At 39.2% G+C, this 24,937-nt stretch overlaps 1 protein-coding gene across 6 annotated transcripts in view; it reads right to left on the bottom strand.

Annotated features, from left to right (window-relative positions):
* The window catches only part of FAAH2 (fatty acid amide hydrolase 2), a 283,151-nt gene that overhangs the window by 223,175 nt on the left and 35,039 nt on the right, over positions 1–24,937 (bottom strand). For 2 of the 6 annotated variants that reach the window (XM_054544652.2, XM_054544651.2), the window contains exon 2: positions 8,449–8,548. The exons of the other annotated variants lie outside the window; for them this stretch is intronic. The gene's annotated coding sequence lies outside the window, so the exon portion shown is untranslated. The remainder of the gene's footprint in view (positions 1–8,448; positions 8,549–24,937) is intronic. 6 annotated transcript variants of the gene reach the window in all.

The raw sequence follows: 24,937 nt of genomic DNA, 5'->3' as shown, positions 1-24,937 counted from the left end.
GTCTCTGCCAGGTTTTGGTATCAGGATAATGCTGGCCATATAAAATGAGATAGGGAGGATTCTCTCTTTTTCTATTGATTGGAATAGTTTCAGAAGGAATGGTACCAGCTCCTCTTTGTACCTCTGGTAGAATTCGGCTGTGAATGCATCTGATCCTGGACTTTTTTTGTTTGGTAAACTATTAATTATTGACTCAATTTCAGAGCCTGTTATTAGTCTATTCAGAGATTGAACTTTTTCCTCGTTTTGTCTTGGGAGGGTATATGTGTTCAGGAATTCATCAATTTCTTCTAGATTTTCTAGTTTATTTGTTTACAGGTGTTTATAGTATTCTCTAATGGTAGTTTGTATTTCTGTGGGATTGGTGGTGATATCCCCTTTATTATTTTTTATTGTGTCTATTTGATTCTTCTCTTTTTTCTTCTATATTAGTCTTGCTAGCAGTCTGTCAATTTTGTTGATCTTTTCAAAAACCCAGCTCCTGGATTCATTGATTTTTTTGAAGGGTTTTTTGTGTCTCCATCTCCTTCAGTTCTGCTCTGATCTTAGTTATTTCTTCCCTTCTGGTAGCTTTTGAATTTGTTTGCTCTTGCTTCTCTAGTTCTTTTAACTGTGGTGTTAGGGTGCTGATTTTAGATCTTTTCTGCTTTCTCTTGTGGGCAATTAGTGCTATAAATTTCCCTCTACACACTGCTTTAAATGTGTCACAAAGATTCTGGTATGTTGAGTCTTTGTTCTTGTTGGTTTCAAAGAACATCTTTATTTCTGCCTTTATTTTGTTATTTACTCAGTAGTCATACAGGAGCGGGTTGTTCAGTTTCCATGTAGTTGTGTGGTTTTGAGTGAGTTTCTTAATCCTGAGTTCTAGTTTGATTGCACTGTGGTCTGAGAGACAGATTGTTATGATTTCTGTTCTTTTACATTTGCTAAGGAGTGCTTTACTTCCAATTATGTGGTCATTTTTAGAATAAGTGTGATGTGGTGCTGAGTAGAATGTATATTCTGTTGATTTGGGGTGGAGAGTTCTGTAGATGTCTATTAGGTCCACTGGGTGCAGAGGTGAGTTCAATTCCTGGATATTCTTGTTAACCTTCTGTCTCATTGATCTGATATCGACAGTGGGGTGTTAAAGTCTTCCATTATTATTGTGTGGGAGTCTAAGTCTCTTTGTAGGTCTCTAAGGACTTGCTTTATGAATCTGGGTGCTCCTGTATTGTGTGCATAGATATTTAGGATAGTTAGATCTTCTTGTTGAATTGATCCCTTTACCATTATGTAATGGCCTTCTTTGTCTCTTTTGATCTTTGTTGGTTTAAAGTCTGTTTTATCAGAGACTAGCATTGCAACCCCTGCTTTTTTTTGCTTTACTTTTACTTGGTAGATTTTCCTCCATCCCTTTATTTTGAGCCTATGTGTGTCCCTGCACGTGAGATGGGTCTCCTGAATACAGCACACTAACAGGTCTTGACTCTTTATCCAATTTGCCAGTCTTTGTCTTTTAACTGGGGCTTTAAGCCCATTTACATTTAAGGTCAATATTGTTATGTGTGAATTTGATCCTGTCATTATGATGTCAGCTGGTTATTTTAACTGTTAATTGATTCAGTTTCTTCATAGCATCGATGGTCTTTACAATTTGGCATGTTTTTGCAGTGGCTGGTACTGGTTGTCTTTTTCCATGTTTTTTGCTTCTGTCAGGAGCTACTCGACCCACGGGGAACTGGAGCCCAACCCTAGAAGAGCAAGTCTTAGCCTTGGCTCAGGCCTTTCCACCTTGCTTTCCACGTCTGGACATTTTGAAATCTTGACAATTATGTTCAGCAATGAAGAGATAAATGTAAAAGTTTGTTTCTCTCCTCTTTTATTTCATTGAGCAGTGGTTTGTAGTTCTCCTTGAAGAGGTCCTTCACATCCCTTGTAAGTTCAATTCCTAGGTATTTTATTCTCTTAGTAGTAATTGTGAATGGGACTTCACTCATGATTTGGCTCTCTGTCTGTTATTGGTGTATAAGAATGCTTGTGATTTCTGCACATTGATTTTGTATCCTGAAACTTTGCTGAAGTTGCTTATCAGCTTAAGGAGATTTTGGACTGAGATGATGGGGTTTTCTAAATATACAATCATGTAATCTGCAAACACAGACAATTTGACTTCCTCTCTTCATATTTGAACACACTTTATTGCTTTCTCTTGCCTGATTACCCTGGCCAGAACTTCCAATACTATATTGAATAGGAGTGATGAGAGAGGGCATCCTTGTCTTGTGCCAGTTTTCAAAGGAAATGCTTCCAGTTTTTTCCCATTCAGTATGATATTGGCTGTGGGTCTGTCATAAATAGCTCTTATTATTTTGAGATATGTTCCATCGATACCTAGTTTATTGAGAGTTTTTAGCAGGAAGGGGCGTTGATTTTTATCCAAGGCCTTTTGTTCTGTGTCTATTGAGATAATCATGTGGTTTTTCTCATTTGTTCTGTTTTTGTGATGGATTGCGTTTATTGATTTGCATATGTTGAACCAGCTCTGCATCCCAGGTATGAAGCCAACTTGATCATAGTGGATAAGCTTTTTGATGTGCTACTGGATTCAGTTTGCCAGTATTTTATTGAGGATTTTCACATCAATATTTATCAGGAATATTGGCCTGAAGTTTTCTCTTTTTGTTGTGTCTCTGCCAGGTTTTGGTATCAGAATGATTCTGGCCTCATGAAATGAGTTAGGGAGGATGCCCTCTTTTTCTATTGATTGGGATAGTTTCAAAAGGAATGGTAGCAGCTCCTCTTTGTTCGCCTGGTAGAATTCGGCTGTGAATCTGTCTGGTCCTGCACTGTTTTGGTTGGTAGGCTATTAATTACTGCCTCAATTTCAGAACTTGTTATTGGTCTATTCAGGGATTCAACTTCTTTCTGATTTAGATTTGTGAGGGTGTATGTGTCCAGGAATTTATCCATTTCTTCTAGATTTTCTAGTTTATTTGCTAGAGGTGTTTATTGTATTCTCTAATGGTAGTTTTTATTTCTGTGGGATCAGTCGTGATATCCCCTATATCATTTTTTATTTTGTCTACTTGATTCTTCTCTCTTTTCTTCTTTATTAGTCTGGCTAGCAGTCTATTTTGTTGATTTTTCTAAAAAAACAACTCCTGAATTCATTGATTTTTTGGAGGGTTGTTTGTGTCTCTATCTCTTTCAGTTCTGCTCTGCTCTTAGTTATTTCATGTCTTCTGCTGGCTTTTAGATTCGTTTGCTGCTGCTTCTCTAGTTCTTTTAATTTTGATGTTAGGGCATCAATTTTAGATTTTTCCTGCTTTCTCTTGTGTGCATTTAGTGCTATAAATTTCCCTCTAAACACTGCCTTAAATGTGTCCAGAGATTCTGGTATGTTGTGTCTTTATTCTTACTGGTTTCAAAGAACGTCTTTATTCCTGCCTTTATTTCATTATTTACCCAGTAGTCATTCAGAAGCAGGTTGTTCAGTTTCCATGTAGTTGTGAGGTTTTCAGTGAGTTTCTTTATCCTGAGTTCTAATTTGATTGCACTCTGGTCTGAGATACAGTTCGTTATGATTTCCATTCTTTTGCATTTGCTGAGAAGTGTTTTACTTCCAATTATGTGGTCAATTTTAAAATAAGTGCTATGTGGTGCTGAGAGGAATATATATTCTGTTGATTTGGGGTGGAGAGTTCTGTAGAAGTCTATTAGGTCGGCTTGCTCCAGAGCTGAGTTCAAGTCTTGAATATCACTGTTAATTTTCTGTCTCCTTGATCTGTCTAATATTGACAGTGGAGTGTGAAATTCTCCCATTATTATTGTGTGGGAGTCTAAGTCTCTTTCTAGGTCTCTAAAAACTTGCTTTATGAATATGTGTGCTCCTGTATTGGGTGCATATATATTTAGGATAGTTAGCTCTCATTGCTGCATTGATCCCTTTACCAAAATGTAATGCCCTTCTTTGTCTCTTTTGACCTTTGTTGGATTAAAGTCTGTTTTATCAGAGATTAGGACTGCAACTCACACCCTTTTTTCCTTTCCATTCACTTGATAAGTATCCCTCCATCCCTTTATTTTAAGCCTATGTGTGTCTTTGCACATGAGATAGATCTTCTGAATACAGCACACTGAGGTGTCTTGACTCTTTATCCAATTTGCCAGTCTGTGTCACTTAATTGGGGCATTTAGCCTGTTTCCATTTAAGGTTAATATTGTAATGTGTGAATTTGATCCTGTCATTATGATTCTAGCTGGTTGTTTTGCTGGATGTTGGTTAGTTAATGCAGTTTCTTCATAGTGTTGACGTTCTTTACAATTTGGTATGTTTTTGTAGTCGCTGGTACCTGTTTTTCCTTTCCATGTTTAGTGCTCACTTCAGGAGCTCTGTAAGGCAGATCTGGTGGTGACAAAACCCCTCATCATTTGCTTGCCTGTAAAGGATTTTATTTCTTCTTCACTTATGAAGCTTAGTTTGGCTAGATATGAAATTCTGGGTTGAAAATTCTTTTCTTTGAGAACACCAAATATTGGCACCCACTCTCTTCTGACTTGTAGGGTTTCTGCAGAGACATCTGCTGTTAGTCTGATTGGCTTCCCTTTGTGGGTAACCTGACTTTTTTCTCTGGCTGCCCTTAACATTTTTTCCTTCATTTCAACCTTGGTGAATCTGACGATTATGTGTCTTGGGGTTGCTCTTCTCTAGAAGTATCTTTGTGGTGTTCTCTGCATTTCCTGAATTTGAATGTTGTCCTGTCTTTCTAGGTTGGGGAAGTTCTCCTGGATAATATCCTGAAGAGTATTTTCCAACTTGGTTCCATTCTCCCCATCACTTTCAGGTACACCAATCAAACATAGGTTTGGTCTTTTCACATAGTCCCAGATTTCTTGGAGTCTTTGTTCTTTCTTTTTATTCTTTTTTTTTCTCTGATCTTGTATTTCATTAAGTTGGTCTTCAATCACTGATATCCTTTCTTCTGCTTGATCTATTCAGCTATTGATACTTGTATATTCTTCACGAAGTTCTCATGCTGTGTTTTTCAGCTCCATCAGATCATATATGTTCTTCTCTACATTAGTTATTCTAGTTAGCAATTAGGCTAACCTTTTTTCAAGGTTCTTAGCTTCCTTGCATTGGGTTAGAACATGCTCCTTTAGCTCAGGGGAGTTTGTTATTACCCACCTTCTGAAGGCTACTTCTGTCGGTTCATCAAATGCATTCTCTGTCCAGTTTTGTTCCCTTGCTGGTGAAGAGTTGTGATCCTTTGGAGGAAGAGAGGCATTCTGGATTTTGGTATTTCTATCCTTTTAGCGCCTTTTTTTTTTTCCTTTCCTATCTTTGTGGATTTATCTACCTTTGGTCTTTGATGTTGGTGAACTTCAGATGGGGTATTTGAGTGGATGTGCTATTCCTTTCTGTTTGTTTATTTTCCTTCTAACAGTCAGGCCCCTCTGCTGCCAGTCAGCTGGAGTTTGCTGGAGGTCCACTCCCGACCCTGTTTCCCTGGGTATCACCAGTGGAGGCTGCAGAGCAGCAAAGATTGCTGTCTGTTCTTTCCTCTGGAAGCTTTGACCCAGAGGTACACCTTCCAGATGCCAGCCAGAGTTCTCCTGTAAGAGGTGTCTGTTGGCCCCTACTTGGAGGTGTCTCCTAGTCAGTATACACGGAGGTCAGGGACTCACTTGTGGAGGCCGTCTGACCCTTAGCAAAGCACGAACACTGTGCTGGGAGGTCCACTGTACTCTTCAGAGCCATCAGGCAGGAACTTTTATGTCTGCTATAAGCCCCTGACTGGGGCTGCTGCCTTTGTTACAGATATGCCCTGTCCAGAGAGGAGAAATCTGGCAGTCTGGCCACAGCATCCTTGCTCAGCTACAGTGGGCTCTGCCCAGTTCGAACTTCCCAGTGGCTTTGTTTACACTGTGATCATAAAACCGCCTATTCAAGCCTCAGCAATGGCAGATGCCCCTCCCTCCACCAAGCTCGAATGTCGCAGGTGGACCTCAGATTGCTGCTGTGCTGACAGTGAGAATTTCAAGCCAGTGGATTTTAGTTTCCTGGGCTCCATGTGGGTGGGACTCGCCAAGCCAGATCACTTGGCTCCCTGGCTTCAGCTCCCATTTCAAGGGGAGTGAATGGTTCTGTCTCATTGGCATTCTATGTGCCACTGGGGTGTGGGGAAAAAAAGAGCTCCTGCAGCTAGTTCAGTTACTGCCCAATTGGCCGCCCAGTTTTGTGCTTGAAACCCAGGGCCCTGGTGGGGTAGGCACCGGAGGGGATCTCCTGGTTTGCAGGTTGTGAAGACTGTGGGACAAGCTCAGTATCTGTGCTGGAGTTCCTCAGGCTCAGACCCTCATGGGTTCCCTTGTGTAGGGGAGAAAATTCCCCGACCCCTTGCACTTCCCAGGTGAGGCAACACCCCACCCGACTTCAGCTCACCCTCCGTGGGCTGCACCCACTGTCCAACCAGTCCCATTGAGATAAACTGGGTACATCAGTTGGAAATGCAGAAATCACCCACCTTCTGCATGGATCTCGCTGGGAACTGCACACAGGTGTTGTTCCTATTAGGCCATCTTGAATCCCCCACCTCCAGCAATTATCTGAATAAGCTTTTCAATGTGCTGTTGAATTCAGTTTGCTGGTATTTTGATGAGGATTTTTGCATCGGTGTTCATCAAGGATATTGGCCTGAAGTTTCCTTTTTTTGTTGTATTGCTGCCCCAGGTTTTGCTATCAGGATGATGCTGGCCTCATAGAATGAATTAAGGAGGGGTCCATTCTCCTCAGTTTTTTAAAATAATTTCAGTAGGAATGGTACCAGCTCTTCTTTGTACATTTGGTATAATTCAGCCATGAATCCATCTGGTCTTGGGCTTTTATTGGTTGGTAGGCAATTTATTACTGCCTCCATTTCAGAGCTCATTATTGGTCTGTTCAGGAATTCAATTTCTTCCTGGCTCAGTCTTGCGAGGGTGTATGTGTCCAGGAATTTGGTAGCTTGTGAGAAGTGTGGCTTGAAATCTATGGTTTCTGTCTTGGTGAAAAAGCTTATGGCCTGGGGCAGTTTTGACTTCTGAGTGAAGGCTGCCTGGAACCCAAGTAGCTGCTGCTAGCAGAACACTGTTGTGTGAGACCTGTCTTGTCAAGTGCATGCGAGCTGAATGGAGCTTACAGCCACCTGCTATTCTCTGCTTCCCATGTGAAATTTTTATGCAGCAGAGGCAGCTGTGTTTCTTCCTGAAATATTACCCCAGCAACTAGGGAACTGCCCTCTGATTCCCATTGAAGCTGCTGCTTGCACCCACATGTAAGGAGCCAGAGTGTGGACTTGCTTGACCCAGCCTCCACCAACTTTGCCCTTTTCCTGCCGTGGTAGTATAACACAAAGCACAGGGACTTTGGGGAGCTCCATGGCCTTATCCACTTCCTAAGACACCAGAATACCTCTTCTGGGTAGCATAGAACAAGAACAAATCCCACTGCCACCACTGTAGCAGGCAATCTATTGCAAGTGCCACCTCCTAGCTGGTGGACAACCAGCACAGCACATTATAACATCTGCAGGCACAATAACACAGTGTTTAGGAAAAAGAAAACTTTTTGTGCAACCTCAGCTATAATAATTGTCTGCATCATTCTGGCTAAGCAAGAGATCTTGAGTCTGTCCATGTGCCCAGTACATTACTACTAGAGCTGGCATTTGAGAAAGCCAACATAGTAATGCTATTAATAACCAAGAAAATCTCCATAGTCTCTTTCACTCCCTTCCCACCCCCATCATAGCTGGTGCTGGGACCCACTGCTAGGAGACAAGAGGACAGGTCACATTACTGGATTCCTTGTAAACACTCTATGGCATCAGCCTGAAGCGTGGCAGCCCCACTGGGTGGCTAGACCCAGAGGAGTTTAAAGATATAGTAGTTTGGCCCTCAGGGACTGCTACTCCTAGGGGAAGGGGAAATGGGGAGGCTGTGCCATGTTAAGAAAGCACCCCATGGGAGAAAAAAAAAAAACAACAGACTGCAGGCCAAGCATTCCTGAACGTTCCACTTGTGGGAAGTTTCTTTCAGCAGAGACACAGTTGCACTGCTAGGCTCAGTGGGAAAAGTCTACAGCTTTATCCCAACAGTCAGACAGCCCCGGCACTCATGAAGGGTCCTGAAGAAGGAGACTTCTTTTCCCTTCACACCCATCACTGCAGACACAGGTGGGGCTTCTCCACAGGAGTTCTATGTAGATGCATCTGTATACAGACTTTCTTTTTTTTTTTCAGTCATCAGGTTTCATTTATTGGAGATATACAAATATTTAAATTTTGAACATTAAATAGTAAAAAAGAAAAGATTTGTTGCTCCAGAACAGACCCACATTTGTTTTAATTTTTTTTGAAATACTAAAATTATTTATTTTATATATATATATAATTATTATTATTATTATACTTTCAGTATACTCACTTTCTGAAACACTCCAGGGTGACTACATCCCCACAGGAGGAGTGCCTTCCAGGTTGCAGGAGACAGTCACAATCCTTCTCTACTTGGAACATCAGCATTCCTGTATGAAAAGAGGTGCCTGTCTGATCTGAATAGCCAGAACACTGAGTCAAGGGGATGATTTGGAGGCAGACTGCTTTCCTATTGACCTGTAAGTGCAGCCCTGGTGGCTCCCTCACTTCCCACTGAAAAGATCTCAGCGCATTTCACTGAGTACTTTCCCAGACACCTCTGTCAACGACGGGACTTCTCACTATTGGGGTATTACATTTACTCACCTGCTTTAGTCACAGCCAGTTTTTCCTTGTGGATTGCTCCTACTGGCCTGAAGCCTGAACTGTTCAACCAAGTGAAAAAAATGCTCTGGACATTTTTTTTTAAGTGTAAACTACTGGGGAACAAGATAAGCTTTATGGGACCTCTGCCATTCCAGCCCCAGAGGAGACAGAGAACTTGCTCACACCTCTAGCACATCACTACTAGAAGCAGCACCCCAGAAAGCCATCACACAAACATTCTCTGTTACCAAGGAACTCACACAGAATCTTTACCACTGAAAACACCCAGAGCCAAAGCTAGGTAACAATAAACTATAAACATTAAAGTCACATACTCAAAGGGGGAAAAATTATAAAAGCAAACCCAATGGAATAAAAAATAAATGCAAAAATAATTAGAAGAAATAGACTACCCAAGTGAGAAGAAATCAAAAAAAATAATTCTGGCAATATAAAGAAAAACTGGGTTCTATAACATCTGAAAGAGATCATACTATCTCTCCAGCATTGGGTCCAAGTGAAAAGAAAATCTTTGAAAAACCAGATGAAGAATTTAAAAGGTTGATTATTAAGTTACTCAAGGAGACACAAAGGAAAGTTAAAAACCAACATAAAAAAATTATTGAAACAATTCAGGATATGAGTGAAAATTTTTCTAATGAAATGGATAATTTAAAGAAACAATAATCAGAACTTCTGAAAATAAAATACAATTTATTGATCTACAAAATGCAGTGGAAAGTTTTAACAATAGACCAGACCAAGTAGAAGGAATTTCAGAACTCAAAGAGAAAGCTTTTGAATTAATCCAATCAGATAAAAATAAATTAAAAAAAGATTAAATGAAATAAAGTCTCCAAAAAATATGGGATTATACAAAATGGCCAAACCAAATAATCATAGGTGTTCTTGAGGGAGAAGAAAAGGCAAAAAGTTTGGAAAAAATATTTGAGGGAATAATTGAGGGAAAATTTCTTGGTCTTGCTAGAGATCCGCACATGCAAATACAAGAAGATCAAAAAACTTATGGGAGATTAATTGCAAAAAAGACATCACCAAAGCACACATTCATCAGGCTATATAAAGTCAATGTGAAGGAAAAAAATTCTAAAAGCAGTGAGACAAAAGCATGAGATAAGTTATAAACAAAAACTTACCAGTCTAAAGGCAGACTTCTTTTTTTTATTATTATTATTATACTTTAAGTTTTAGGGTACATGTGCACAATGTGCAGGTTAGTTACATATGTATACATGTGCCATGCTGGTGTGCTGCACCCATCAACTCGTCACTTAGCATTAGGTATATCTCCTAATGCCATCCCTCCCCGCTCCCCCCACCCCACAACAGGCCCCAGTGTGTGATGTTCCCCTTCCTGTGTCCATGTGTTCTCATTGTTCAATTCCCACTCGTGAGTGACAACATGCGGTGCTTGGCTTTCTGTCGTTGCGATAGTTTACTGAGAATGATGATTTCCAATTTCATCCATGTCCCTACAAAGGACATGAACTCATCATTTTTTATGGCTGCATAGTATTCCATGGTGTATATGTGCCACATTTTCTTAATCCAGTCTATCATTCTTGGACATTTGGGTTGGTTCCAAGTCTTTGCTATTGGGAATAGTGCCACAATAAACATACACGTGCATGTGTCTTTATAGCAGCATGATTTATAGTCCTTTGGGTATATACCCAGTAATGGGATGGCTGGGTCAAATGGTATTTCTAATTCTAGATCCCCGAGGAATCGCCACACTGACTTCCACAAGGGTGGAACTAGTTTACAGTCCCAACAGTGTAAAAGTGTTCCTATTTCTCCACATCCTCTCCAGCACCTGTTGTTTCCTGACTTTTTAATGATTGCCATTCTAACTGGTGTGAGATGGTATCTCATTGTGGTTTTGATTTGCATTTCTCTGATGGCCAGTGATGGTGAGCATTTTTTCATGTGTTTTTTGGCTGCGTAAATGTCTTCTTTTGAGAAGTGTCTGTTCATGTCCTTTGCCCACTTTTTGATGGGGCTGTTTGTTTTTTCTTGTAAATTTGTTTGAGTTCATTGTAGATTCTGGATATTAGCCCTTTGTCAGATGAGTAGGTTGTGAAAATTTTCTCCCATTTTGTAGGTTGCCTGTTCACTCTGATGGTAGTTTCTTTTGCTGTGCAGATGCTCTTGAGTTTAATTAGATCCCATTTGTCAATTTTGGCTTTTGTTGCCATTGCTTTTGGTGTTTTAGTCATGAAGTCCTTGCCCATGCCTATGTCCTGAATGGTAATGCCTAGGTTTTCTTCTAGGGTTTTTATGGTTTTATGTCTAACGTTTAAGTATTTAATCCATCTTGAATTAATTTTTGTATAAGGTGTAAGGAAGGGATCCAGTTTCAGCTTTCTACATATGGCTAGCCAGTTTTCCCAGCACCATTTATTAAATAGGGAATCCTTTCCCCATTTCTTGTTTTTCTCAGGTTTGTCAAAGATCAGATAGTTGTAGATATTCAGTGTTATTTCTGAAGGCTCTGCTCTGTTCCATTGATCTACATCTGTGTTTTGGTACCAGTACCATGCTGTTTTGGTTACTGTAGCCTTCTTAGTATAGTTTGAAGTCAGGTAGCGTGATGCCTCCAGCTTTGCTCTTTTGGCTTAGGATTGACTTGGCGATGTGGGCTCTTTTTTGGTTCCATATGAACTTTAAAGTAGTTTTTTCCAATTCTGTGAAGAAAGTCATTGGTAGCTTGATGGGGATGCCATTGAATCTATAAATTACCTTGGGTAGTATGGCCATTTTCACGATATTGATTCTTCCTACCCATGAACATGGAATGTTCTTCCATTTGTTTGTATCCTCTTCGCAGAAACCTTATAAACCAGAACCAATTGGGGTCCTATCTTTAGCCTTCTTTAACAGAATAAGTGTCACCCGAGAATTTCGTATTCAGTAAAAACAATTTTCATATATGAAGAAGAAATAAAGTATTTTTCAGACAAGCAAATGCTGAGGTTATCCATCAATACTAGATCAGCCCTACAATAAATGCTAAAAGGAGTTCTAAAGCTTGAAACAGAGGTTCAATATAGACCAGAATAGAACCTCTTGTAAACATAAAACTCACAGGGCCTATAAAACAATAGCACAATAAAGAAAACAAAATATCTAGGTAAAAGTCAACATGAAGACTGGAATAGTACCTCACATCTCAATATTAACATTGAATGTAAATCATCTAAATGCTCCACTTAAAAGATACAGGTTGGCAAAACAGATAAGAAGTTACAAACCAAATATCTGCTATCTTCCAGAGAGTCATGTAACACAAAATAATTCTTATGGATTCAAGGTAAAGGGGTGGAAAAATATACTATATGTAAATGAAAACCAAAAGCATTCAGGAGTAGTTATTCTTATATCACATAAAATAGACTTAAGAGCAACAATAGTAAAAGACAAAGAAGGTTGTATAATGATAAAAGGAAAATTCCAACAAGAAGATATTACAATCCTAATTATATATGCACCTAACTCCAGAGCTCCTAGGTTCATAAAACAATTACTACCAGATCTAAGAAAAGAGATAGACAGTGACGCAATAGTAATGGAGGACTTCAACACTCCACTGACAGCAAGAGACAGATCATTGAAGCAGAAAGTCAATGAAGAAGGACTAAACTTAAACTGCACCCTAGAACAAGTGGACCTAACAAATATTTATAGAATATTTTCCCAAGAACTGCAGAAAATACATTATCACCACACATAACATTTTCCAAGATAGATGATATGATAGCCCACAAAACAAGTCTCAATAAATTTTTATAAATAAAAATCACACCAAGCATCTTCTCAAATCACAGTGGAATAAAAGCAGAAATCAATTCCAACAGGAACCCTCAAAATTATACAAATGTATAAAATTTAAACAATCTGCTTCTGAAAATTTTTTGGCTTAACAATGAAATCAACATGGAAATTTAAAAATTATTTGAAATAAATGATAACAGTGACACAAGTTATCAAAACCTCTGGCATACAGCAAAAGCAGGGCTAAGAGGAAGGTTTATAGCACTAAACACCTACATCAAGAAATCTGAATGGTCACAAATTGACAGCCTGACAAAACACATCAAGGAACTAGAGAAACAAGAACAAACCAAATTCAAAGCTAGTAAAAGAAAGGAAATGAAGATCAGAAAGGAACTAAATGAATTTGATTCCCCCCAAAAATTAATAAAATAAAAAGATTGTTCTTTGAAAAGATAAACAAAATTGGTAGACCATTAGCTATGTTAACCAAGAAAAGACAATAAAAGATTCGAATAAATTAAACTAGAAATGAAAATTGGGACATAACAACCAACAACATAGTAATGCAAAGGATTATTTGACACTACCATGAACAACTCTATGCTCGCAAACTAGAAAATCTAGAGGAACTGAATAAATTTCTGGTAACGTGCATACACACAGCTTGAATCAGGAAGAAACAAATTCTGAACAAACCAATAATAATCAGTGAGACTGAATTCATAAAAGGTATTCCTTGTAGAATTTTACTTTTGTAACTTTTCTGTAAGTTTGAAATCATTTCCAAATAATAGTTTAAGACAGTTAAAAAAAAAAAAAAGAAAGAAAACTGCCAAGAACAACAAAAAAAAAATCCCAGGGCTAGACAGATTCCAGATTCACAGTTGAATTCTACCAAACATTCAAGGAATAATTGGTATCAATTCCAGTAAAACTATTCCAAAAGATTGAGAAGAATCTTAGATATCCTCCCTAAGTGATTTTACAAAGCCATTATCACCCTGATACCAAAGCCAGGAAAGGGCATAAAAAATGAAAACTACAGACAAATATCCCTGATGAATTATAGATGCAAAAATCCTGAAAAAATACTACCAAACCTAATCCAACAGTATATCAAAAAGATATTTCTCCACGATAAATTGGGTTTCATCTCAGGGATGCAGGAATGCTTCAACATATCCAGGTAAATAAATATGATTCATCCCATAAACAGAATTAAAAACAAAAAATCACATGATTATCTCAATAAATAAGAAAAAAACATTCAATAATATCTAGCATTTCTTTAGAATAAAAACTGTCAACAAACTAGCCATAGAAGAAATATACCTCAAAATATTAAAAACCATATGACAAACCCACAGCCAACATCATACTCAATGGAGAAAAGTTGTAAGCGTTCCCCCTAAGAATTGGAACAAGGTTGGCCTACTTTCATCACTTCTATTCAACTTAATGCTAGAAGTTTTAACCAGAGCAACCAGGTGAGAGAAAGAAATAAAGGGCATCCAAATAGGACAAAAAGTCAAACTACCTCTTTTTGCTGATAATATAATCTTATACCTAGAAGACATTAAAGACTCCTCCAAAAGGCTCCTTCATCTGATAAGTGAATTCAGTAAAGTCTGATTACAAAAGTAATGCACACAAATCAGTAGCACTGCTATACACCAACAATGACCAAGCTGATAATCAAATCAAGAACTCAATTCCTTTTACAATAGCAACTGAAAAAATAAAATACCCAGGAGTATCCTTAAACAAAGTGAAAAATCTCTATAAGGAGAGCTACAATATACTGCTGAAAGAAATAATAGATGACACAAATAAAATAAAAATGCATCCCATGCTTATTGATTGGAAGAGTGAATATTGTGAAAATTACCATACTGCCTAAAGCAATCTACAGATGCAATGCAGTCCCTATAAAAATTTTAACATCACTTTGATACAGAAGTGCAGGGTAGAGAAGGGTGTGATCCCTTTAAGTGATACAGAAGTGGGGAAGGGCATGGTCCCTGGATAGGGTTCCACCCCCACAGACTTAGATGAGGACAGGCATTTTTGTTTTCCTGCTCAAATGTTGCATTTCCCAAGACTACCCACGCCTGTCAAGCCCCCATCCTGTGCCTATAAAACATGGAGACCTTAGCAGTCAGACACACAGGTGGCTGGACGTCGAGAGGAACACATTAGAGGAGGAATACATAGTACATAGGTGGCTGGACGTTGAGAGGAATGCAGCAGTGTAGAAGCACACCGGCAGGCTGGCAGGCCATCAACCAGTGGAATGAGGCAGAGTTTGGCCCAGGCAGTTGGAGGAGAGCCCAGGCCACTGAGTGGCCTGACTCTAGGGGAAAACCATCTCCTTTCTCACTTCCCCATCTGCTGAGAGCTAATTCCACTCAATAAAACCTTGTATTACTTCTCCAAGCCCACGTGATTCAATTCTTCTAGTACACCAAGGCAAGAACCCCAGGGTACAGAAAGTCCTTTGTCCTTGTGATAAGGCAGTGGGTCTAATTGAGCTCGTTAACACAAGCCACCTATAGACGGCAAAGCTAAAAGAGCACATGATAGCACACGCCCACTGGGGCTTCAGGAGCTGTAAACATCCATGCCTAGACACTGCCATGGGGTTGCAGCCCCACAACCTGCCCATCTGTATGCTCCCCTAGAGATCTGAGCAGCAGAGCACTGAAGAAACGAGCCACTCCCCGTGTCTCACACCCTGTGAGGGGGACAAGGGAACTTTTCCCATCTCAATTTCTCACAGAATTAGAAAAAAATAATTTTAAAATTTATTCGAAACCAAAAAACAACCCAAAAGGCCAAGGAAATCCTAAGCAAAAAGAACGAAGCTAGAGGCATCACATTACCTGACTTCAAATTGTACTACAAGGCTATAGCAACCAAAACAGCATGGTACTGCTATAAAATTAGTCTAATAGACCAATGAAATAGAATAGAGAACCCATAAATAAAGCCAAATACTTACAATCAAGTGATAGTCAACAAAGCATACAAAAACCTAAACTGGGGAAAAGACACACTATTCTATAAATGTGCTAGGAAAATTGGATAGTTACATGCAGAAGAATAAAACTGGATTGCTCACCTTATACAGAAATCAACTCAAAATGGATTTTAAAAACTTAGATCTAAAACCTGAAACCATAAAAATTATACAAGAAATCCTTGGAAAACTCTGCACATCAGTCTAGGCAAATAATTTATGACTAAGACCTCAAAAGCAAATGCAACAAAACCAAAAATAAATAAATGGGGTCTAATTAAACTAAAAATCTTCTGCTCAGCAAAAGAAATAATCAGCACAGTAAACGGACAACCTAAAAAACAGGAGAAATTATTTGAAAATTATTCATCTGACAGAAGACTAATATCCAGAATCTACAAGAAACTCGAACAAATCAGCAATAAAAAAACAAGTAATTCTATTAAAAAGTGGGCAAATGACATGAGTAGACATTTCTCAAAAGAAAATATACAAATGGCCAAGAAACATATGAAAAAACGTTCATCATCACTAATCATCAAGGAAATGAAAATTAAAATGACAATGAAATACCACCTTAACCAAGACATAATAGTCATTATTAAAAAGTCAAAAAACAATAGATGTTGGCATGGATGTGGTAAAAAGGGAATATCTGTATACTGCTAGTGGGAATGTAAATTAGTACAGCCTCTAAGGAAAATCATATGGAAATTGCTCGAAGAATGAAAAGTCGATCTAACATTTGATCCAGCAATCCCACTACTGAGTATCTACTCAAAGGAAAAGAAATCACTATATCAAAAAGACACCTGTATGTGCATGTTTATCACAGCACAATTCACAATTGCAAAGATATGGAATCAACCTAAGGGCCTATTAACCAATTATTTGATAAATAACATGTGGTATATACATACCATTGAATACTACTCAACCATAAAAAAAGAATAAAATAATATCGTTTGCCACAACTTGGATGGAACTGGAGGCCATTATTCTAAGTAAAGTAACTCAGTAATCAAAAAATAAATACAGGTCTGTTGCAGTGGCTCATGCCTGTAATTCTAGCAGTTTGGAAAGCTGAGATGGGCAGATCACTTGAGGTCAGGAGTTCGAAACCAGCCTGGCCAACATGGTGGAACCCTGTCTCTACTAAAAATACAAAAAAATTAGCTGGTCGTGGTGGCGAGCACCTGTAATCCCAGCTACTAGGGAGGTTGAGGCAGGAGAATTGCTTAAACCCGGGAGATGGAGGTTGCAGTGAGCCAAGATCACGCCACTGCATTCCAGCCTGGGCAACAGAGTGTGACTCCATCACACACACACACACACACACACACACACACATATAAAGTAAATACTGTGTGTTCTCACTTATAAGTGGGATCTACACCACAGGTTTGCAAAAACATACAGAGTGGTATATTGGATATTAGACTCAGAAGGCGGAGTGTAGAAGGGGGTCAAGGAATTAAAAACTACTTATTGGGTACAATGTACAGTACTCAGGTGACAGGTGCACTAAAATCCCACACTTCACCTCTATACAAGTAATCCATGTAACCAAAAACCACTTGTACCCCTATAGTTACCGAAATAAAAAAAATTAAGATAGTCATAGCAGCACTATTCACTATAACCAACAGGTAGAAGCAACTCAAATGTCAATCAACAGATGAATGAATAGACAAAATTGGTATAGTCATACCATAGAATACTATTCAGCCCTTTAAAGGAAGAATGTTTGTCACATGTTACAACATGAATAAACTTTGAGGATGCTATGCAAGCAAAATAAGCCAGTAACAACAACAACAACAAATACTCTGTGATTCCACTTATATAAAGTATTTACCAGCCTAGGCAACATGGCAAAACCCAGTCTCTACAACAAATACAAAAGTTAGCCAATAGTGGTGGTATGCATCTGTAGTTTCAGCTATTCAAGAGGCTGAGGTGGGAGAACTGGGTGAGCCCGGGAGTTTGAGGCTGCACTGTGCCATGATTGTGCCACTGCACTGCAGGGTGGATGACTGAGTGAGACTGTCTCAAAAAAAAGTATCTAAAGTAGTCAAAGTCATACGAACAGAATGTAGAATGGTGGTTACTGAAGACTAGGTGAGGGAGAAAGGAGAAATTGTTATTTAGTGACTATAGAGTTATAGTTTTGCTAGATAAAAATGTTCCAAAAATCTCTTTCATAATAATGTGAATACACGTAACACTATTGAACTATTCATTTAAAAGTGTTTAAGATGATAACTTTTATGTTATGATTTTCACGATAAAAAATGAAAAAGCCATCCAAAAAAATGAAGGAATTTTGAATTCATATTGCGAAGTGTCTTGTCTTCTAGGGCCGCTATAACAAATTACCATATACTAGTTAGTTTAAACAACAGAAATTAATTTCTCACAATTCCGGAGGTTAGGAAATCTGAGATCAGGGAGCCAGCATGATCAGGTTCTGATAGAGGACATCTCCGTGGTTTGCAGATGGCCTTCTCCTAGACATTTTTTTTTTTTTTTGCATGATGGGAAGAAATTAAAATAGAAAGAAAACTCTCTCTGTCTCTTCATATAGGGGCACTAGTCCCACCATCAGGGCTCCACCATCATCACCTAATTATCTACCAAAGTCCTCATCTTAAAACACCATCACATTGGGGATTAGGGTTTCAACATATAAATTTTGGTTGAACACAAACATTCAATCCATAGCACTGAGATACAGAAGTCAGTTGAAATAGGCCACATAGTTCATGAATCTATTCATATGACATTCTGGAAAAGGGTGGGTGTGTGTGTGTGTGTGTGTGTGTGTGTGTTTAGAAGGAGAGAGAGAGAGAGAGAGACACTAATGTTAAGGAATTAACTCACACTATTGTTGGACTGGTAAGTCTCAAATTTACTGGACAGGTCAGCTGGATAAAAGTTCCCACAGAAGTCAATGTTGCAGTCTTAAGTGTTGAAAACAGTCAATAGGTAAAATCGCTTCCTCTTCTGGGGACCTCAATCTTTTCTCCTACAACTTTTGATTGGATTAGGCCCACCCACATTATTGAGAGTAATCTGCTTTACTCAAAGTCTACTGATTTATATTTCAGTCACATCTAAAAAACACCATCACAACCACATATATATATATATATACATACATACATATATATACACACACACATAATATATATATATATACACACACACTGGTATTTGACCAAACAACTGGAAATTATAGCCTAGGAAGTTGATACATAAAATTTACTCCCATAGTGAGTAAACAGAGCAGTGGTTTTGGAAGGAAGTTTGAAAAGAGAGGAAGGATTGTTATATAGGTGAATCATGGGGCAATTTTTAGGGTGATGAAACCACACACACACACACACATGTGATGACAGCTATATGAACTAAACTGTGCTTCTCCTCAAAAAATCGTATGTTGAAACCCTATCTCCCGATATGACTGTATTTGGAGATAGGGCCTTTAAGGATGTGATTAAAATTAAATTAGATCATAAGGATAAGTCCCTAATCCGATAGTACTGACGTCTTCATAAAAAGAGGAAGAGACAACAGAGCTCTCCTTTTCTCCCTCTTTCTCCACAGATGCACAGAAGCAAAGCCATGTGAAGACACAGTGAGAAGGTGGCCGTCTACATGCCAGGAAGAAGCCCCACCAGAAACCAACCCTGATGGCATCTTGATTTTGGACTTTTAGCCTCCAGAGATCTGAGAAAATAAGTTTCTGTTATTTAAGCTACTCAGTCTATGGTATTTTGTTATGGCAGATCAAGAAGACTAATATGGATGGATATATGACACTATGCATTTGTCAAAACCCATAGAGTTTTATCAAGTAGAAAGATTAAACTTTAGTATTTACAAATTTTAAAAAATAATTTAAGAGGTAGTGGATCCCAAAATATGATGCAGGCTGTAACAAAATAATGTAAATGTATTATAAATGCATGTAATAATACACATAAGGGGGTGGAGAAGTTATTACTGACCTAATTACCTTTGACGATGAGTGGAGCCTGCAAGACTAAAGGCAAATGGAAATATACATAAGCACTGTACTGCAGTTGATGAATTTGTCTCCTCATAGTTTCAGGTTTGCAAAATCACTATACATGTATATTGAAACTGAACAATTAATAAATGGATGGGCAGGTGTTAGGAGCCAGGTTTCTCACTGCTTGAGTTGGAGGTTACAGGCTATATGATTCTAGCCTACTCTTTTAAGCCAAAGGAGAAGGCTAGAATAATGCATGTGATAATTTATTTGATTTGAAAGTATCAATATAAAGTCATATTTAGCTTTAAATAAGTACAGATGGTTGCATAAAGAAATGTGTGATTGTGTGTGTGCGTGTGTGTGTGTGTATGTAACACACACATATATCCTTGCTCTATCAGCAGAGAGGACCTAGAACAAATGATGCTCCAGTAGGGATGAGCACACTAGTGGCCAAATTTTGTTTCTAACACAATTATATAATAAAAGAAACCAGGGATCCTTGGAAAAACTGATGATTCCAGAACTAGGGCATAGAATATACAAGATGAGACTGGAGCATCTTGTAAGTGTCAGAAAGTAAGAAATTACTAAAAACTTAAAAAGCAAGTAAATAAATCTGATCATAAGATGTCAAAATCTAGTCTATATTTTTAAGCATTTGCAAATACTAAAAAAAGAAATTACTAAAAATAATCATTTAAACTCATTACAATTATATTTCTGTCAATTCATAGTTCAATTCATTTTGAACAATTTGCTTTATAATTATCAGGCCAAATAAAATGACCTTCTAAAACATCACATAAAGATCTTGAAAATGTCTGCCCGGAACATCCTTGATGTTTATGACTCTAATGACAGGAGGCCCACTCTGGTCTGCTGCAAATACTTCTCAGTTTGTTTTTCTGACAAGTTGGTGTCACTGGGCCAAAGCTTGCCCAAGTAGGTAGATGCTCCTACCACTATACAATACCTAGTATTTTTTTTCTGCTGGAGAATAAATGGATCTCAAAGCCCTTACTGAGCCCATCTCTGAAGTATCCCAAGAATTGAAATGCATTTGTACAAAGGTCACCACTTCACATTCTTAACACTGGCAGAAGGAATCATTTAAATGCATAAGAATGATGCTTGGATTATTACTGGGCTAACACCTTTCTCTGCTGAAAAGACAAAAAAAAAATCAGAAGTAATTGTTCTCACAATGTAAGTTAAGAAGCGGTTAACTGAGGGGAAAAAGGGGTTTAATACACTGAGACTGTCATTCTCAGTAGTTACAACTGTGAATGCCAGGTATCATTAGAGCTTAGCAAATAATTACAACAGATTGTGCAAGATTAAAATAAAATTACTGTTTGGAAGGGGGTAAGATCTGGTAAAGGGACAGGTGCTGGCCTGGAGGGACAACTGTTCAAGATTCATTGCGAAGGTCATAATCAATTTTTCAAGACACACTGGGATGGTCCCATGTGAGTTAGGGTGGGAGAAGAGATGATATATACAGCTAGGAAAATGGGGCCAATCAACCCGTTTTGTTTATGTGTTACAGATAAATAAGTGTGGTCAGAGAAATCTAACCTTTTCTTCATAGTTAAAACTAGAGACGTTTGCAAAGCACAGCTCCAGAATGCTCCCATTTTTGTGGCCCTGTCCCTTCCAGACATTAGGGCACCCATCCCAACATAAAGCTGTGGCATCAGAGATCTATATAGCACCTACACTGTGTGTAAATAAAAAGTACTTGGATACTATCTTGGGTAGTCGGTCATATAAGCTTCATGGTAAACTATAAACATATGATGAAGCTCCACCAAAGTGTAACAACTGTCTACACATTCCACAAATAGGGCTTCTGAATTGGCTGCACAATTACCACATACAGCCCAGTAATTCAAGATCAAGTTAGTTTTTATCTAGGCAATTCTACCAAGTATCAAGCACGGTGAGGACCTGCTCTTATTTCCCAGTGCAACAAACCAAAGATAGTGAGGAACTCAATATGATACGATAGGGTGGTGATAAGGATGGTTGGGGCGACCTCTCCCCTTTCTTAAAGATCACTGTAACTGTGTCTCCTAACAGTAATATGTGCTTTATAAGTGGAGTACTAGCCCAATGATCAAAACCATAGGTGTGGAATAATCCTGTGCTTTCTTCCAGATTGAATTTGTACCACAGCTTCACATAATACCATTGAAACAGGGAAAGCTCCCTTAATCCCATTTCAGGGCACGCAATGGGGGTGAGTCTCACGTCTTTGGTGACCTAGTGCTCATACCCTTAGGGGGAGCATGCCTACGGGCAGGTCATGGGGATCGCCAATCCCATGGCAGCATCTAGGGTGGGTGTGTATTACAGTGCACTCTTTCAGTTTTTCTGTCTGCAGGTGGTTTCTGTTCATCAGCTCAATTAGACTGTCTGCCTTATCACAAGGACAGAAGGCTTTCTGTATCCCAGGTTCTTGTCTTAGTGTACCAGAAAAATCGGATCCCACATGGGCTTGGAGAAGGAGTGCATGGTTTTATTGAGGGAAGGTAGCTCTCAGCAGAAGGATGGAAAGCCAGAGTGGGGATGGAGTGGGAAGGTGGTGTTTCTCTGGGGTCAGGCTGCTCAGAGGCTGTACTCTCCTCCGACCACCCCCAGCTGAATTCCACATCATCCCATTGTTGATGGCCTGTCGGTGGTTGCTGGTGCCTGTTGGTGTGCTCTTCCATTACTCTGCTCCTCTCAACAACCAGCCACCTGTGTGTTCTTCCACTTTTGTGTTCCTCTCAACATCCAGCCACTTGTGTCTGCTAGAGTCTTGGGATATTTTATAGGCACAGGATGGGGGGCATGGCAGGCCAAGGTGGTCTTGGAAAATGCAACATTTGGGTGTGAAAACAGGAGTGCCTGTCCTCACTTAGGTCTGCAGGCACAGGCCCAAAGGTGGAGCCCTTGCCAAGCACCCCACATTTTTCTACCCAGCCCTTCCCTGTCCCCCTCTCATATTACCATCATACATGCTCAGCTTGAAGAACTTAATATGAATTTCTTAACAGATGTATGGTCAAATTAACAAATGGAAAACGAAACAAGTGCTGTGGAATTCTGATGATTTCCTGCTAAATATTAGGTATAATAACTATTTTAGCCTGAAACTTATAGGCAATAGGGGCTCAAAGGACGGTAATGGCAAGATGTGATTGTCAATTTACGGCTAAATAAGGCCAGAAGAAAACAGAATCTGAACAATATACCTGACCTTAAAACCTTTATGATTTGGAGAAGGCACAAGGTTGGATCAGTAAAAACAGTTCGGAAAAATAGTCCCTCAGTGATCAGTGTTTAAGGGACATACTGTGGGTACTGCATAGTTTCTAGATGTCATGGTACTAGGAGATAAACTTTGTAAGACAACATTAAAGTCCTTCCTGTAGGTGCCCAATGAGCCTATTATAAAATTATTATTATTATTTTTTTTGGTTTATTTAGGAATTTTTCCACTTACAGTAAAATTTTATTGTATCTTAACAAAAACCACAATTTATAACACTTGGTTTCCTAAAAACCAAATTGTGTGTATATGTATGCATGTACGTGTGTGTATATATGTGTATATGTATATGTGTGTATATACATATAATGTGCCTCCCAACTGTTTAAGAGCTATAAAATTCTTTCTGCATCACCTTAATTCCCAGAAAAGGCACATAGATTAGGACTCCAGATTCCAGTTGGTGACAGTGACCCTCAACAAAATGTATTCATAAAGCTGTTTTAGTAGAGAAGATCTCTGTGGGTTTATAAGTACAATACGAACTTTGATGTGATGGACATTTAATGTGCTAGTATAACCCTGCTACTTACCATTATGGGATGAGACCATTTAAAATTGTGAATATGAAATGATAAGTGTAAAGGAGGCTGGTCCAATTCCCTGTAAAAGGCTTTCATAAATGGACCCCAAAGAGAATATGCCACAAGAAATGATTCAAATGCACCAACAATTTGAAACAATTTAGAAATAAACAAGTTTGAAAGAGGTACATTGATATAGCCTAGTCAAAGAAATATGAGCAAATATGCAATTTGCAGTGGCATTTCTGAGAATGTATTAAATAAATACATTTTGTAAAAATAATAACAACTCTTAGATTGACTTTCAAAATAATAAGCTGAAATTGTTGTGGACATTATAGATTACCTCACTAGTTTCCATTTTAAACCTTTTTTTATTTTATAGTACTCATACCATTTTGGTAGAATTAACAACATCCCCAAATTCAGGTTGGGTCTTCGTTATCATAAGCATAATAGCCATATGGGTCTACTTGGTGTATGTGATTGATTCTGAAATGAGCACGTAAAATGGAAATACAATCATTGGGCATAGCATTTTCTTTGGCCATACTATGAGGGCAGGCAAATAACTTATGATGGTCTAATTAAAAAAAAAAAGCAAAATAATTTTGATTGACAATTGCTTTAAAAAAAACTGGGGTGGAGCCAAGATGGCCAAATAGGAAGAGCTCCAGTCTACAGCTCCCAGCATGAGCGACGCTGAAGATGGGTGATTTCTGCATTTCCAAATGAGGTACCAGGTTCATCTCACTGGGGAGTGTCGGACAGTGGGTGCAGGACAGTGGGTGCAGTGCAACATGTGAGCCGAAGCAGGGCGAGGCATCGCCTCACCCGGGAAGCACAAGTGGTCAGGAAATTCCCTTTCCTAGTCAAAGAAAGGCGTGACAGATGGCACCTTGAAAATCGGGTCACTCCCACCATAATACTGCACTTTTCCAACGGTCTTAGTAAAGGGCACACCAGGAGATTATATCCTGTGCCTGGCTCGGAGGGTCCTATGCCCATGGAGCCTCGCTCATTGCTACCACAGCGGTCTGAGATCAAACTGCAAGGTGGCAGCGAGGCTAGGGAAGGGGCACCTGCCATTGCCAAGGCTTGAGTACATAAACAAACCGGCCGGGAAGCCCAAACTGGCTGGAGCCCACTGCAGCTCAAGGAGACCTGCGTGCCTCTGTAGACTCCACCTCTGGGGGCAGGGCATAGCCAAACAAAAGGCAGCAGAAACCTCTGCAGACTTAAATGTCCCGGTCTGACAGGTTTGAAGAGAGTAGTGGTTCTCCCAGCATGCAGCTGGAGATCTAAGAACGGACAGATTGCCTCCTCAAGTGGGTCCCTGACCCCTGAGAAGCCTGACTGGGAGGCACCCCCCAGTAGGGGCAGACTGACACCTCACACGGCCAGGTACTCCTCTGAGACAAAACTTCCAGAGGAACAATCAGGCAGCAACATTTGCTCTTCACCAATATCCGCTGTTCTGCAGCCTCTGCT

This window comes from Pongo abelii, chromosome X (genome assembly GCF_028885655.2).
Source record: "Pongo abelii isolate AG06213 chromosome X, NHGRI_mPonAbe1-v2.0_pri, whole genome shotgun sequence".
Lineage (NCBI taxonomy): Eukaryota > Metazoa > Chordata > Mammalia > Primates > Hominidae > Pongo > Pongo abelii.
Note: the sequence above shows the minus strand (reverse complement) of the source record. Positions and strands in the feature narration are given on the sequence as shown.